Genomic DNA, 19,113 nt, shown 5'->3' with positions numbered 1-19,113 from the left:
AAAATTCAACACAATAAACGTTTCGTTATTATTATTGACGCAAGAAATGCCTTAAGGCATCTAACTGCAAAGCAAATGTACCTAAATCTCTGTTATATTTTAAAAGGATTATTAAAGGAGTAAACAAATGTGTTTAAATTAATACAACTTGTTGTTGGATTTTAGAGTGATTTTGCAGATCACATTTCATTCTCTAACTTTTAGATTAACATAAATATTCGTAGCCATTAACTAATTGAATTTTTAGGTACATAACATAACTTTCTAAATACCTAAAAAATTTTCATGTTTCATTATATGAGAAATGAATTTACAAAACAATACTTTGTACTACTATTAGCAATCAGTGTAATGGGAAAAGCGGACGAAATAAAGAAGAGTAAATTATAATACAGAACGCATCGGAATTAGGATGATAAGCAAGTCAGCATAAATATGTTTTCTAATGATTCACAAGGATACGGCCATAAATTGTTATAATCTGTATTCTATTTTTCTACGTCGACACTTGCTTGCGCCCATCCCCTTGTATACATGTATACCTTTTCTTTTTTTTTTTCACAAATATTCAATTTACTGAAAGTGTTAGCTTTCCTCCGCAAGCCATTATTTGAATTCATTCACACAGCAAACCCTAAATTTGTTTTGCTGTTGAAACTTTTACCAAAAAATTTCGTAGAGAAAGAGAAAACACAAAAAAAAAAAAAAAAAAAACAAAAAAAAATGAGGGTCAGCAAATTTAATGTTTCATTTTGCTGGAGAAATTAACCCTAGAGTTTGCAATGTTGACGACCGACCATACGGAATGAAAACACGAAAATGAAAATGGTTATGCATTCAACATTGAAAAAATTGTCTATATGTATATGCAGATTTAATGTTTTGGTAAATTCGTTTAGCGTTAGCAATAATACACAACAACATGATCATGGTTACCCTGGGTTAAACTATTACAAGGTTAACTTTACCAATGCCTGTGGTCAAGTGTTAATTGGATTTATTTGAATTGTTTCAAGCCATCAAGTTTCCGTTACGGTATAACCCTAATTTTGTCTAGTGCGTACGTGCAAGCACTTTTTGTTCACAGCCATCAGATCACGTAGCGTAATCGTTTTATCTAAATATCCGTTATCCATGGGGTGCCAGTGGTAAATATTTAAAAATGATAATGAAGCATTCTTCACAACCATTTCACAACTATTCCATAAGATAATATTTTTGAAAAACAAGTGAATACATATATATAGTGAGGAAGGGAAAAACTATTTAAATAAATATAAAGTGTCTTCAAAATTTCCGTAAAACAGAGTAATGGATTTTCGTACCTTTTTTTGTTTATAGAAAAATTTGCATTTAATTTCTTAAGCAATTTCTTAAACAATTTCGAAATGGTCATCATTAAGATAAATATGGTATTCATCCATAAAGTAATTATTAAGTAGAATATTCAATAAACGCTTGAATTGGTTTTACTTAATAAATCCGGCAAGATTCAACGATTCCATTTCTCAGCTTTTGCCAAATAGAAAGTGCCCGAAATAGACATACGTTTCTCTAACGAAAATCGTGAGAGAAGTGCTATATAATCAATAATTCTCTTACAAAGGGATCTTGACTCAAATTTTCTACCGTCACAAGCAAAAATTATGTCCGAACAGACCCGATTGATTCGATATGAGAGAAATCGAATGAGACCATGCAACAGAGGTATATTTCAGTGTACCATAGACTTGACCAATCTCAGAGATAGTCTTTTTGTGATACATATATATATATGTGTGTCACATTGCATTTGTATATATAACGAGTTGAATACGTAAACTGACAACATCTTCAGACTTTGATAATCAAACAGAAAATCTAGAGCAAGCGATGATGAATCAATATTTAATAAATTGCTTAATTATAAATGAGTTTCTTTCGAGCATAAGAGGGGAAGCGAGTCTAAATGAATTTGACTTTCGATTTAAACTTGCTTCGATTTGATTATCACCTATGCTATATAGTTCTTTAATAGAGACGTTTATTTAGAGCCAAGTGGAAATTAACTTAACCTTAGTAATATACAATTTTAGTAAAGTGAATGTGAAAAATCTGACACAGTAGACGAAAGAATCCGTTTACTGACGTCACTGACGTACTGAGAGATCCATATGCAAGTGCATGAAGATTTTGATACAATAGAAATATATCTGCTTTGGCAATCTCCTATTATATACTATAAGACGTGAAACGTTTGTTAGTGAGAATTAAGTAAATCAACATAACGCTTAATCATAGCTGATAAAGCAGATAAAGAAGACTAGGTTCCAGCGAAGGAACTTCAGCCAGATGGGGGATCGACCATAATGAACATTGAAATAACTAAAACGTAATGCAATAGTTTATTGAAAATAAAAGAGCATATTACTAGGACCTATAAACATTTGCATTAGGTATTATTCATAGAAGCTTGGGCATGCCGCGAATTTTAATCATTATGAGTGCAATCATCATATATCATTGAACTGGAATTAACTTGAAAATATTACTTTTATTTCCATTAAAGAGGTTTATAAATTTCTCTCAATTGTGAACAATCTAGAGTCAAAGCCATTGTCATAGCAAGGTACGGCTCTGCTGTTTATAGACAGTTGTGTCAGTTTTTTTTTTTTTTTTTTTTTTTTTTTTTACTTTTTTCTTCATAGTTTATTTTTTTTTTTTTTGTTGTTATTTATTTTAAACCATTATTTTAAGCCATTTAATCTTTGTCAGCCTGTTATGTACTTTGACATTTGCAAACAAAAAAAGTGGCGATAACAATACAATAGTTGTAGACCTACATGGAAGCAATACAACTACGACATTCATTTCGCGGCATTCTTTTTACTCATCTACCGTGCGCAAGAAAAAAAAAAGTGAGCAAGTAGAATTAACTGAATGTCACATAAGTGATGTTAGTGGTAAAAGTAAAATTGAAAAATTTGTAGAAACAATAATTGTATACAACAACGTAAGGGAAAAGAGAGTTGTTACGAAGTATTTTATACTCTACAATGTATTACATTTAGTAATGAAGACTATAACTGTAATGTATCTAACCCATCGTCGGATAAAGGCTTCTCATGAGCAATTCGGTACGTGAAACCATATCTCATCCGCATAATATTTATGTGACGGTTGTTGGGCCTCCTAAAAAAGGAAGTATTTATATCCTACCAATTCTCTTATATAACATTCGGAATTATAACCTACATCTACAAGGGTATATTAAGTTTGTGCGGATGCACATAATGCCCAAAAGGACTTGAGATCGACTCACCTTCTATTATACCGATCAATTCAGAATCACGTTCGAAGTTGTAATATTTCGAATTTTTGAAAAAAGTAAAGACGACAGATTCGAAATGATCCGTCTTTGGGACTTTCGACTCAATGGTACACCAGACAGATAACTTAAGCAAACCAGAATCGGTTTCGGTTCGTTGAACGTAAACGTTGAACGATTTAAAGCATATAATAGCTAATCTTTCGAAAGGTCCATCTAAATAACATCAATTTGCTTGCAATCATCAAAATCTTGGTATATATGACTAGTTAGTCCAAAAAAATTAATGGTTGTGGAACATTCATATTTCAACAGTTTTTTGAAAATTTTCTATGTAACAGTCAGGTTAGCTGTTCGTTGCAAATAGATGGAAATTGACATTTTTGAAACCATACATTAAATAGGTATGTACGTAATTTATAAAGATAGATGACAGAGTATATGTGTATGCACGAAAGAGTTCCTTGCTAGTCGAAATTTATTATTATTATTATTATTATCATTAATTTCGCCAGAGAAATAAATTCTAAGATTAAACTCTTAAAAGTACTAGCATCTAAGGCTATCTATCGGCTTTTATTAAAAACTCTACCGCACTTGAGATTCGAACCCACGACCATTGACTTGCTAGTCGAGATTCCTCGCCTTCGGCTACTCAAGCGGATAGTCGAAATTTAGCATCTCTTCTTTGCATAGAAACATGTTAGAGAAATGAACAAATAACTCGATTTCATAAGAGTAGTAACGCATAGTATGTGTAGTGTACGATATTCTAAAAGCCTTTTGTAAATAAATTAAAAAACATATAATCGTCAAGCGAATCGCTCTCCTTGTCGCGCATAAGTCAGGGGAAGGATATATGGCACTTGTAGATACTCTTAGAGTCTCTTGATGATTTAACCTTAATATCTTGCATGTACATATGAAATTCATATACATTTTGAAGAGTTCAAATCACGTCTTAAATGTGGGTGTTTTATATAATCCAGTCTAGTGTCTGCGCTTTTGTGGATTTTAAACAGTCTAATTTGTTTTAATATGGATAATTTTTAAATGCTTACATTGAACAAGCGCGGACAGTAAGTCCAATTTGAATCTGCTCAATTTTGATCGGAAAATATTTACTTATAGCAAACCGCAAAGTGTTATACATAGCATAAAAGACAGATATCAATATCAATATATTGGCTGAACCAGTTGCTGTCACATAACCCATCACAGAACGTATTATAGTTCGCCCTTACAACTGATTAATGATTTTTGCTAAAGTCATTATCAGTCCTTGTAATGTACGCGGACGTTATCGAACTATTTTAAAATTATTAGATCTCTTATTACTCTGCAGGATATATTATGTTAGTTAAGCAATTGGTTGCAGCTAAGAAAATCGATCGAGACACCCTGGAATTTTACTACCCTGGAGTGTTACTACCCTGGAATTTTACTAAATTCGAAAGTAGGCTTTGGACTTCGTATTCACTTATGCTGCGTTAAAAATCTAAAGACTCTATTAGGGTTCAAATGAGTTTTTTTGTTTTTTTTGTTTTTTCTTTTTTTTTGTTTTAAACGACCAATCATTCAGGTGATGTTACCTAGACGTGCAACGCGGTAATTGTTCAAAGGAAAAGGGAAAAGCGAGAAAGAGGTGGAATAGGGGGCCGCAACTTACTAAAAAAAATACTCAATCGGAAAGTGTTGTGCCTTTACCAACTTATAAAAGCAATTCTTATTGTATGCACTTCATAGCTTAGATTGAGACACAACACAGACAACAGATTCAACAACTTTGTTAAATAAAATTAATAATCATGTTCCGTCACATAAAGAGATAATAATAAGCTTGTAATATTGTCTCTCATCATAGGACTAATTATGACTTATTTAATCCGCTCTGGCGTGTCTGCAAAAATTACAACGAATCTTACTCGTTGTTGTTTTTTTTTTTTTTTTTGTCCTTCTGACCTCATTGCGTCTGTCAAAAACACTTTGACTCACATAAAGCACAATTTAGCTGAATAGCTGCCGCTTTTAGACAATATTTATTTGCTCATGAAACGTAAGTGTAGATATATATATATATATATATATATATATATAAATAAATTCGTTTCTAAAGATTAATTTTAGAAATTTTCATTTTTTTATTATTACTATTTCTGTACCCTACACCACTTGTGCTACAAGCATATGTTAAGTTCGCATCGATGTATGTCATCCAGAGAAGGACTTGAGATAAACCCACTTTTTATTTTAACAATCGATTTAGAAAATAATTCTTAATCGATCTAAACCTGTCTGTCCATCCAAAATCTGTCTTCAAGCCACAGATGGCAATTTTTGAGATATTTTGATAAGATTTGCTAAAAGTAGCTAAGTAATAGTATTTTGGCATTCTATTGGTATGAAAATTTTCGACCGGTTGCAGCAATATTTTTAACTTTTTCTCAAAAAGGTCCAATTTACAATGGTCCACGATGAAGATCAGATCACATCAATAGTACATTAGGGTAAAAAAATTAATTGTAGCAAATTTGGACCATCCACGCCTAATAAGGACTTTTGCGAAAATTAATTTTTAATTAAATTAATCTTAAATTAATCTTTAGGGCCGAAAAATCGACATTTTAATATGTTTTAATGAAAGTTGATCCGTAATAGTATTTGTTGATATTGAAATGAACGCTATAACATTTGAATAGCGTAAGACTATTTTTGGATCATATTCTATATAAGGATTTGCCCGCCAAATTTTATTTTTAAGGCAGAAAAGTCTACATTTTAATAAGATATGATGAAATTCGATCCATAATATATAGTAGTTTAATACATAACACAGTTTCTGAATCTTTTGGGCGCAATTTCTCTCTCTTCTTTGCTTCCAAGCAAGTCTAATTTTTAATACTCAGTTCCGTAATAGTAAGTTCATATAAAAATTGGGAATAATTTTAGTGTTCTATGGCAAAGACTAGAATTCTCCTTACCTGTCAAATTATTTTGAAACGACATTTACGAAAAGTAACCGCCATACCTTGTTGAAAAGTAATCAAAGAAAATCCATTTAGAAACGGAAGAATGACAGAAATTATTCTATTCTCTTATGTATATATATATATGTGTATAAAATCATATGATTGCTTTGATTTCATCCTTAAAGGCTCAAAATTTTTTATTCAACTTTTTTTTTTTTCTTGTGTCTTTTTAAAATTCATAACATCTATATGGAAGGGAATTAAATAACGACAGTGTCTCCATTAAGCGAAATTAATTCTGATTTCTTTCAACTTTTGAAAGTAAAGAAAAGGATTTATCTGTTTACGTATAGTTGTATGAACTGATATGAAATTTTAATAAATATTTCAATTCTATAGCGAACTTGTAACTTAAGCCATTAATCTATGAACTCAATGTTAAGGGTAATAATTTTTTTAAATTCTTAAAACGAAAAATTTTTCTCATAAATTTTATGCAAAAACTTGCTTATCGAAACATTATTCACTCTTTATTTTCACTTTTGATTCTACTCCTTTGCCCGTTATTTCCTGGCGCTCACGTCTCTATCTTTCCATCTCATTTGCTCTTCTTCATGTTGTGTCCATGAAATGATTACATTGCAAAAAGTTTCGAGCGCAACCAAGACAAACAACCAACCACAATACAGTTTGTTAGCAGAGTTTTGTAAACACAGTTATATAGTAGCAACATCCTTCAAATAAATTTTAGTATATTGCAACCGTTAAAATACTTAACACTAATATATGTACGTGAGTATCCTATGGACTTCTATGTACTGAAAGCATCTTTGCAAGTGTAAATAATCTAAAAAGCTTTACATATATGTATATATATATATATATATAAATATAGAATATATATATATATATATATATAAAATTTATAATCGATTTATATGGCTGAGTGAAGTTAAGTAAGAATTGCTCCAACTTAACCACTATATAGGCAGAAGTAATACCATTTATCAATATTTAATATGTATAATAATAATACAAGATAGTCTAAATAATTTTGAGCTTTTCGATAGATTAAAATCCGTATACACTCACACACACACATTCATTTAATAATTATTTTCTTTATTTATTTGTCTCCGTTCATAAAGAGCATTAGCCAGAAAATTTATCTTAATTTTAAGTTACGATAATTTGTAATCAATTAATTAAGAGAATTTTTGTAAATATATATAATTTTAGATTAAGAAGCAGGAGGAATTTCAACTTAAGGTTAAAACAACATGAAATAATGGATAACAAGCAACAGCCACGGCCAGGGCCAGGGCACGTCATTAAATAGCCTACACCATGTCGCTTAATGCAGCCGACATGCATACGACGACTTTTCAAAATAAACTGTTATATGGGAAGTGGTCGAAAAAGTGGTCCTAATCGAGTCATTCTCAATAGCGTTTGCGAATCTATCAAATTTGATCAAAATATCTCAGGAATTCCAGCCTGCAAGTTGATCATCACGGAATAAGACATACAAACGGACCTAAGGGACAGACGGGAAAACAGGCTTAGATCGATTTAGAAAATAATTCCGAATCGATCGGTGTAATAAAAAAGAAGGTAGATCTATAGTAAGCCATTCTGGCTGACATACATTCGCAACCAACTAACACCACTTGTGGTATAGGGTATAAAAAGAAATATCTATGGTTATGATACGACTTTTGTTAATACGAACAAAGAAATGAACGAATCAATCTAAAAGCAACTAATTGAAGCCTTGAAGATTATTTATATTATATGTATTCCAAAAAAGCTGAAGGAACTCTTTAATGTTTTATCAAGTGTTGCACATAATATTACAATGACACAGTGACAATAGAATGCCTTGTACAAAATCTTGGTGAAAAATGTTTGTTTAAATGACATATCGCAATTGACGAAGGTAAAAACAAAAAAAAAAAATGTTTCTTTGAGAGGTAATTATGTTATTGGTGATATCGCTGTAAAGCAACTTCCTTATCAGTAGTAGCGGGAAAGCAGCATTCCAGCCTTGTTGACGACATCAGGTTTTTTTTTTTTTATATCTTTTTTTTTACATAGATACTATATGTTTATAAATTAATATAACTATGTAAAAACATATTTATTCGTCTTGTTTAAAAAAAAAAAAAAAAAAAGAAGAGGAAATTATATTAAAAAAATTGTTTTCAAGGGGAACGTAGCTTAGAAACCAACTTCGGGCTCGCTCATTAAAATCACGGACCGAAAGAGATCATGGGTAGGATAAGGTGTAGTATCGCTCAGGACTTGAGTTTTGCCCGCTCGGCAAGTAGATTTTGTCCGTTCGTTTGCTCTTATAAGGGAAAAGCATGCGCATATATTTTCGTTGCAACCGTCTGTCGAGTGTCCGTCAACAAAAAATTTTAAAGGCCCCACCGCTCACCCCCCGACTAACATCTCCCGAACTAGCTAGCTCATCAAGGGCACGTACAACCTCCAAGTGGCACTCAAGTGTGGCCCTTTGCATCACTTAAACTATCAAGAACTTTAAAAGTGACCTGGGTTCAGAGGTTCTGAAATGTCATTGCCAAACACATATTTGATTGATTCAGACATTTTTGTATCACATGCAAGTGAAGTCGCTTTTTAATAGCATATTTAACATTAAAAATTGTGAAATAAGCGGCACTTTTGCGGAAACTTTACTTATTTTCGCGACGCATCATCTCACATCTAAGTAAAATAAATGTAAAAACGGTAAAATTTGTTTCATACACCGACTAACTTTAAAAACTATTCATTTATTAGTTCTGGCTTGCCGCGACCGCAAATAGCCCACATATAAATGGTGGAAAGCTTTTTAGAGCACCTACTATGAATGTAGATAGGTTTGATGCTTGGCTTTTGTAAAAATATTCCATTGCGCTTATATTAAAAGATTTTCATTGAATAGTTGACTAGCTTCAACTTTAGATGAAATAAATAACAAAATCAGTACATTTCCTAACGAAGTATTTTAATGAAATGTTTTTTTTTCTTTTTTTTTTTTTGATATTAAGCTGTTTCTTTTTTATACTCATCACCGAAGGATGAGGAGATATATTTATGATATCAAAACGTTTGAAAAACTCAGAAAGCAGCTTCAGAAAGCCTATACAGTGTATACATTCTGCCTGACTATCTATATAATGTCTGTTGTAAACATTTTCCTGGTCACAAAAAGCTGCTTCAAATATAGCAACAGCATTGGAAGTTTTTGCAAGCAAGTTGATTTCGAAATTGAACCAAATCGGTTAAAAGACACGACCACAGCACAAAGTAACTTGAGAGCACTTCCACTTCCAGAAAAAAAATAAAATAAAATTTAATCTTTGCTCGTTACCTATAAGCAACAAAAGACACAGCCATAAAAATTTAACATTACATTCTATGAATGACCCTGTAGCGCCTATAGGAAAATAAAGGAAAAACGGCCACAGTCTACTTAATATTGTAGAAATTTCATTCTTTTGTCACGACGTTTACAGCATCCATAGAAAAAGCTTCAAAGACCCTATAAAACTTACATACGCCATTATACGTATATCCACTGGAGCTCGAGGCTTTCCTCGGGACGTTGAGTGTACGTTTCCACTCTCCGTGTGCCATCAGGCACCATGGGATTAAGCCTTCACGACAAATATTCACGTTAAGCATCTAGAGACATCTGTTCCCCTCACACAATGCTCATGAATATCTGTAGATGTACGTAAGTTAAACTGGCAACTGACAGATGAGGTAACAAAATTTCAGAATTTCATTCATATCTTAGAAGTGCTTCGGCGAACTTCTCCCTAGCAATTTGTGAAATGATTTTTTAAAATGTTCATTCATTCGGTGGGTGTTAAAAGTTCGTTTAAAGTTTCTTTTATTTCCAGGCATTTGTATTGCTTTGCATAGTTACGATGTCGTCTACTACCTTAATGGTTTTGCTCTAATTACTAGCGAAAGAAAAATTCAAAAGGGTAAGCAAAAAAAAAAAACTTGTTCTTTTTTGTTTTATTTACTTGAAGTTAATATTTAGAAATTATTTAATTAGATAAGATTAGATCGGTACTTGAAACTTTCAAATAAACTCAAAGTAACAGCTAAATATTTACAGGATTAAAGAGATAATAGTTTATGTGAAGTACATTCAAACGTTGGGGCATGAAAGACTAAAATTTTATCATAAAGGAGTGTCAGTGATAAAGAACTCTCGAAACGAAAAGGTTTTACTCTCATTCAGAACAACATCACTATTAAGATTAAATGAATTTTGACGCAGAGGACAAGTTTTCTTAACACTAAACGCTAAGACTGCACTAACCAACTTAAATCTTTTTATTGATCGATGGCTTCTTGCTTCGATTAAAGTAGTCAAGGTGACGTGTTTTATTAGAGGCCCTTTATCCCATACATATACTTTATTGTACACATAACAAGCAAAAATTTTAAAATACTTTGTCAGAATTAAATAGAAAAAGCTTTCATTAAATTTTATGTGTGAACATATAATAGCATTACGGTAAGCCAGCATTGAATACCCTCGACCATTATACAATTATTCATATAACGGTTTTTCAAAATAAGGCTTGGCGAATGGTTGAAAACGTAGTCCGATCTAAAATATTTTCAATAGCGTGCATCCTTGGACCAAAAGACTTTGGTGAATTAAATTTCATCAAAATACCTTAAAAACTACAGCCTGTACATCGAACACAAGAATATAGAACGGACTGACTGACAGGCAAGCCTTAATCAATTCAGAAAGGCGATAGTGAATCATTGATCGGCCTAATAAAAGATGGGTTTGCATACATCCGCACAACCTTAATATACTCTTAATATACTGCCAGTCGTGTAGGGTAAAAAAAAAATAAAACCTAATTACTACACATAGCCGGCGATATCATCGTGAATCCGTTCAATGAATTCGTAAACGCGAACAATTTGCTCATCGTTAGGCGCTATCAAAGCCTAGTTAGTTTTTACTCTGGGGTAACTGCGCTCTCCTCGTTTACAACAATAATGTCCCAGATGCCAGAAATTAAACGAATCCGTGCAAGCAATCAAAGTAATCTTGGCAGTTGTCAAACAAATGAATTGACCACGTGAGGAATTGTGAATGAATTCCATGAAGTGATATGGGATGAGTGTTCACTAAAAAATGCCTGACCTAACACGAAAAAAGAAAAGAAGAACATAATCAAAAACGAAATTTAAATATGGCAGCGTCTGAATGCCGCAGACTGATGAGAAAATTCAAAAAATCAAATTTCAAATTACTTTCTTCTTACTACTTCTTGTCAAATTGAGTCCCTTTAGATTAGCTTCTCTTTCCGAACCTGAAAAAATGACTCGTTAATAACACAATTTTCAATAATGAAGAAATGAAGCTTGCGATTAATGGCCACTGCCGAGGCGTACAACGACTATTCTATAAACTTAGTATTGAAGATATTGGAACATTGCTGAGAAAAGTGTGTCGATCTGAAAGGAGTTTTTGTCGAAAATCGTAGATATTTCAAAATTTTTTGCCTTCTTCTTTTGACAAAACCAACTACTACTCGTACTAGTCGAAATTTTTGGATGGCAAAGAAAATTATTGCTTATTTTAAAGCTTTTCATTTTCATAGCTACATTCAGGGAAAAATTGAAATAAATTACTTACTTTATTTAGTAGTCAAATCAAGTCTACTGAATATTTCAATTTCGCATAAATATTGAGGTAAAAAGCTAAAGCTCGGTATATTATGTGTGCGCATCCCTTGATTTATTGGCTTCATAATGTATTTGTTTTAAATTTTTAAATACATTAACAAGTCATGAACTTAAATGGAAGGCCAAGAGAAAAAACAATCATTAAGCCATATTTGTGCAGACAGGAAAAAAGTAAAAGGGGTAGAAGTCAAGTAAAGAGAGCGAGACAGAGAGAGAGAGAGAGAGAGAGAGAATGACCGAAAGAAAGAAGGAGGGAGAAGGAAATCAGAACAAGTACTCATCTATTTGCTTAAACTAAACATGAAAATTACATTTTTTTGAAAACGATAAAGTGAACGTATGTTGAAAAGCACTACTCAGTAAGAAAATATTTTTTTTAGTTTTACACTTTAATTTGTAAATAATCGCAGACTTCCAAAAGTACATACGCTTCGTTTGCTCGCGAAATTCACTCCGTCCATCTGTCCGTTCATATATCCTGTCCTGTTTCCACCTAAATGACGTCCCCCGATTGACGTGATCAGTTAACAAAAAAAAAAAAAAAATTAATAAATAAATAAATAAATAAAACACAAATCTTCATAATATAGCATACGATAATAGTCGAATTGATCATCTATTTTATGCCGATTTTGTTATTTCTTTTTTAATGCGAACCTATAAAAGTGAAATGATTATTCCAAAAATTTAATCAAAGTCTTCGAAGCTATTTGTTTTCATTTTAAATCCGATATCATCTTTACTACATTCATATATATTGTTCTTTTGAGCTTCATAAGGCAGTATATAAAGTCCTGGCTAAAAGTATTTTGTTTACTGCATTTTTTACTACTACTTTTACTGCAATTTTTGGTCTTTACAAGAAATAATCTCTTACTTTGCTATTTTTAGAAAAGAACGGATAATAGATAGTAAAACAGTAGTAAAAAGCCTATCGGGCGATTAATTTTAGTTATGCTCTTACGCCTATAATAACTTGAATGATAACAAAGCCAGTTTATCTTGTTTTCCGATTCATTGTTTTTTAAAATTTATCTGTATCGTCCAACCATGAACACAAACATACACACGTATTCCTATTTACTGCAAAGGATAGTCAGAATCTTTCTCATTTCAATTTTATCGATTTACTGACTTTCGTACGACATAGTAAAGCTATTTGTCGATAGCTATAGCACGACAAAATGCAAACCGGTTAAGTGAGTATAAAAACGTATAATTTTTTTGCTTTTTTGCTTTTTTTTTAGTTTTTTGTTTTTTTTTTTTTCGGGAAGGAGAAGTAGTTAGGAATTTTCACTTGAAACATGTTTAGAACGGAAAGAAGGCATTTAAGCTAGTAAAGCAAACACAGCATCTATATGTGAAGAATTGTTCAAGAGTTGAAAAGCAGTCACAACAGCAACAGCCTCCAAAAACTATGCAAATGTTTTGTGTCTTTGTTTCTATGTCACTTACTTTCTTACCCTGACCGAAGCAACCGCAAATGTATGTACATTTGTTTGTCTGCATGAAATTATTATTGCCTTCGCCATGTTTGCCAATTTTTCTGTTAAATCTTACGGTTTAAACTACACTAATAGTACTGCGTATGCAGAGTTTTTCTATAACAAATTCTTTCCTGTTTACCTGCTAAAAAATGATCTGCAGAATATTTATGATATTAAGAAAGGTAAGCAGTCAAGCAATATAAGATGACTTTAAGTAGAAAAGAATCAAAATTTGCTAGAATTTCCGTTACATCACAAAGGCCTATTACACGCTCTTTCTTTTATTTATATATTTTTTTCTGTTTCTATTTTTTACATTTTTGCTTCTTTTTTTTTTTTTTTGTTACATTCGTGTAGAGTTTCGTTCTTTTATTGTTTTCATTCTCTGCATTTTGCACTTAGCTTCCATTGATTGAAATCAGTTATGTTTTGTTGGTTTTTAAAATTTTTATTTTCTTTACAAGATTTTCACAATTCGAGATCTTTCTTGTTTGCATTTCTGTTTGTTCGCATGCATGGAGTACCAGAGAAACAAAAAAAAAAAAATATATATATATATATATGAATGAATAAATAAAAGAGAGAATAATAATAATTTTCTGAAGAACGCAGTAACTGAATACAAATAAATATATGCAGTGACTTACATCCATAATCATAGATGCAAATGCGCACATTTGTGCGTGCACATGTGGCTAATGTGTTTCTAATATACACATTTTGCTGTCATTTTCTTTGCATTCTTTTTTACTTTTATTTTTTTGTTGATAACTTAAAAAAAAAAACGCTGTTTTCGAACTAAAAACAAATTAGTTCCCTTAACCACTGCAGAGCAGTCAAACTGTCATTTATGCACACTTGCGTTGCAGATAGGTAAAAATTTTTTTTAAAATTACCATTTTTCTAATGACGACACAATGTTAAGCGAAAGTAGAATAAATTGCAATGCAAAGGCATGGAACATAATAATAGTTTCAGTGATAGATTATTGCAATTAGAAAAGAATTTCAATCCGTTATTTATTCACATTACATTACAAAGCAAAATCGAAATCTAGGTTTTGTGCAAAAAAGACTTTAGGGCAGCTCTTAAACTTCGGGGCACCGGTATAAAAAACATGACCTCCGTTGCACATAACTTGATATTTTCAAAAAAAAATGTACTCAAGAGTTTAAATTCTTTAAAGCGTTGCATAAAATAATCACACATTATAGCAACCGGTATTCGTACTACTTACCTCGGGCAAAATTAGAGTACAATTCGTAATGTGCTGGCGGAAGCGAACGTGCACAGGAAAAGATGCAGAATGTAAGGAAAATAAGTGCTTCTAATACTCTCGACACTGGTGAGTACTGGCATAACGTATGTTGTGTTGTGTTTACACAGAGATAAAGCGATTTTGTTTTTTTTTCTACTTTCCTTAACATTCTCATCCAGCGCACTACTTCTTATCCTTCTTATCACATTGCCTTACTCTGGAAAAATCTACTTGAAATGATCTCCCGTGACTTTTCCACTTTCCAGTCGAACTTACACAAACACTACTTCTTATCCTTCTTATCACATTGCCTTACTTTGGAAAAATCTACTTGAAATGGTCTCCCGTGACTTTTCCACTTTCCAGTCGAACTTGCACAAACACTACTTCTTATCCTTCTTATCACATTGCCTTACTCTGGAAAAATCTACTTGAAATGGTCTCCCGTGACTTTTCCACTTTCCAGTCGAACTTACACAAACACTACTTCTTATCCTTCTTATCACATTGCCTTACTCTGGAAAAATCTACTTGAAATAATCTCCCGTGACTTTTCCACTTTCCGATCGAACTTGCACAAACACTACTTTCTCCATTTCCTCTCTGATCAAAGCTATATTCACATGTACAGCGATCATTTCCCACACATCACAAACCTACGAGAACAATCTTCAAAACGTACTTGTGATCTGCCATAGCAAGCTTTCGAGATTAATAAGATGAGTAATATGCAATAAAAGTTCGATGAGACTTCACATTAGCTTTTATTGCATAAAAGAGGCAAAAACAATCGAAAAATTCCAAAGCAACTACGCACTAAGCTTCTTACATTAGGACAAGGGCCAATAAAACAAAAATATAAAACTAATTACATTTTTTCAGTTCACTTTTACAATACGTAAACATTAGTCTTAATTACAAAAGGGAAAATAATTTAAAAATTGAGATTAAAACTCATTAAATAAATATGAAAATAAATTAATGTTTTTTCTTTTTAAATATTACAATCGTAACTCATGCCGAAAGTATAAATAGGAGCGTTGTATTATGTAATTGAATATGTATTGTAAATATATTATGTAATTGTAAATTAAAACTGTATATATATATATATGTATACATCACAGTATTGTCATTTAAAGGATGGTTTTTTAAGAAACGCCCGGGTTCTGGAAGGGATAAGCGTCAAACTAATTATCGTTGTTTTAATTGTCAATTGTTAAGTTTCACAACTTACCTTAGATGCGATTCACTTCGCTGGGACGCTGCCGAATCGCAGATTATTGTTGCCAACATGCGGCATTCCATTTAATGAACTTTATATGGTGTACGATATTTTACTTTAGAAGATCAACAAACCCAGAAACCAGTCTTATCTATTATTTATAAATTCACGAAAAAGTATTAAGCTAATATTGCTAATGCTATTTCGATCCTACTATCGACTTATTGATACTAAAGTTTAATATGGAAGAGATTTCAAGATTGGAATCCGTAAACTGGTCAGCCGGACTTTACAATCGCTATCTGTGAATGATGCTTTGGGCCTGAGCCTCAATGCGTCCTATTCCAATGGCATGAAATTTCCTTTAAAAAAAAAAAAAAAAAAAAAAAGTTAATAAGGATGAATTATTGTCCATTGGCAAGAGATTTTAAGTGCAATTATATATGCGACAGATAAAGCGGGCAAGAGACACTTTCGAAAAGAAGTTGGGAAACTGGCATTAACTCTTTTCCAAGTCTAGCATCCTTAGTTTGGTTTGTTCGAAAACAGTTGTTGAATTATTCATCCAGCTAGTGAGCTTCCTTACAAGTCCATTCATTTCGAGAATTTTCAGTTCAAAAATTTAATTGAAAAGCTTGAGCTATTTGTAACTTATTTCTGCCCTCAAAGCTGAAATTATAATTTTATGAACAAACGATTTAAGATAATAAATGCTATATAAAATGTTAGCCGATAAAAGTCAAGGTGACCCTAGGTAATGCCTATGACTAATGCTTTTAAAATTGAACGGTGACGAAGACATGTTGCCTTAAAAGTAGCTTAATATTTTATAGATAAATGAAAATTGAATTCCCGGTCATTTTCTAACAGAAATAAATTCTTTGTATAAGAAAAAATAAAAAAAAAAAGTTTCATACGAAGAAAACGAAATTACTTAGTTGCCAACCTGTTATTTAGGCATTGATAACTTATGCATAGCATGGACTTAGGATAAATACCTTGTTTCAAAATAAACTGTTCAACTTTAATGATGGAGACGTAAAACAAAAACAAAAAAAACAAAAAAATAAAAAAATATGAAACCGTTAAGGCAGAATGTCAAACGAACAAGAACACTATTAATGTACATATAGCAGAGAGGAAGTAAAACTGCTATAAAACAACAAAACAAAAATAATAACAACAACAATAATAACGGAAATTTGAGATTATCGTTTCAATTTATTTTACTGTTTTTCTTTTTTGCCGATCACCGCGAATACATGCATGTTGTTTTACAACACGACAGAAACACTGGAAATTTATTATTTACGTGCATAACGGTGTTCATTTTAAAATCTATCTCAACATGAGCAGATATACCCCTACTATACGTGTTCATATTGACCAATATTACAATACTTACGTATTATTGATTCAACAGCAATTCAAATGCAATCAAAGGGTTTTACAGAGTTCTCAAAAAAAAAAAAAAAAAAAAAAAAAAAAAAAAAAAAGGAACAAATTTGTTTTTCAAACCACTAAAAAAATTTATTAAAAACTCGAAACCTCCCACGCCATAGATTGTTATTGTTATTTCCTTTTCTCTATTTTGCTTGTTTTATTTTCAATTTTACTTTCTTTCTTTCTCTCTCTCTCTCTCTCTCTCTGTCTGACTCTACACTTGGGGATTTGTGTGCACTTAAGTACGCATATCAAATGCATGATACATGAAAAGTGTTAATGAAACATATACAAGTATATATTTTTACGCTACGTATCATTTCTGTTGAATTCGGATTTACATGCCCTCCTACTTTTTCACCCACTTAAACCTTGAAAACAAATACAAATACGTTTATAAGTCGTGAGTTATTGGCTGAACAGTTATTAGTTCTGTTCCATTTCACTCTCAATGTAAGAAAAAAAAAAAAAAAAAAAAAATACAACAGCAACAACAACAACAACTATGCCTGCAAAAAATATTTTCATTGCTATTGACACAAAAAAAAGAAATCTCTGTTACTATCTTCCACTACATCCAGCGCTTAGTATATTAAGTTTTGCCGTTTTGTCGTAACAACCAGAATATCTATCATTATCTATACACTAATCATCCGTTACCCTCTTTAGCCATTTCTTAAGATCATAAGCGCATAAGCTGAGTGCTGAAACCGAGATATTTTGGCAACAGAAAATTGAATCAGTAGGGGAACGCACAAGCGGACAATTAAATGTATTGAGAGATGAATAGACAAATATGAATACAAGAAGAAACTAACGGACTGCTAAACGGTAGATATAAAGATATTATGGCAAACGTACGGAAAGATGGATAGATGGATGGATGGATAAACTTAATGATAGGTGGATGGCCAGTTGGTTGATGTAGCGGGCGAATATTACGATCAACGGGGGACGGTGAATCCGGACGGTGAACCGGCAAGATGGATAGAAAATAGTTAGAAAATGAAATGAATAAATGGATACGAGCTGTTAAACGAATAAACAGGACAGGATAGGTGAATAGAAAGATGGACGTTACGAAAGTTACGGATGAGCAAAAATATGAACGAAACCGTGAATCGCCGAAAGGACGGAGAAATAGACAGACAAACTAATGAGCTAACAATAGAGTAGACAAGAAGTGCACTGATATTGAGGTTAATATTTCACACAATCTGCTATGTCCATTCGCAAATGCCCTTGAAGCGAGCAACAATGTCTATGCATTTTGTTTCTGAATGGCGGGCAAAAGCAAATTTATTTTCATCAGACATAAAAAGTTGAAATATCCTGCAGTAAAAACATTATTTTTTTTAAAAGTTTTAAAGCTCATACACATTGTGCTTTTTTAATAAAACTGAATACTTCATAAATACATATATGTATATGTATATATATATATATATATATATATAAATATATTATTTATATATATTTTCGATATATTGATGCGGACATAATGTGAAATTTTGTCATTGCTTTGCTTTCTCAACAACAAATATATTGAATGAATAAAGTGATTCCTAAAGCAAAAATTCTCTTTCTTTTTTTTGAAGAGCTTGAAAAAATTTTTAATATTAACTCAAATGAAATAAGTGATCATATAGATCGTTGTTCTTCTTCCATGTATATATACACGAATG

At 31.8% G+C, this 19,113-nt stretch overlaps 1 protein-coding gene across 1 annotated transcript in view; it reads right to left on the bottom strand.

Annotated features, from left to right (window-relative positions):
- The window catches only part of LOC119632204, a 72,569-nt gene that overhangs the window by 34,471 nt on the left and 18,985 nt on the right, over positions 1-19,113 (bottom strand). The gene's annotated exons all lie outside the window — the stretch shown is intronic.

Source organism: Glossina fuscipes, unplaced genomic scaffold (genome assembly GCF_014805625.2).
Source record: "Glossina fuscipes isolate IAEA_lab_2018 unplaced genomic scaffold, Yale_Gfus_2 0, whole genome shotgun sequence".
Taxonomy (NCBI): Eukaryota; Metazoa; Arthropoda; class Insecta; order Diptera; family Glossinidae; genus Glossina; species Glossina fuscipes.
Note: the sequence above shows the minus strand (reverse complement) of the source record. Positions and strands in the feature narration are given on the sequence as shown.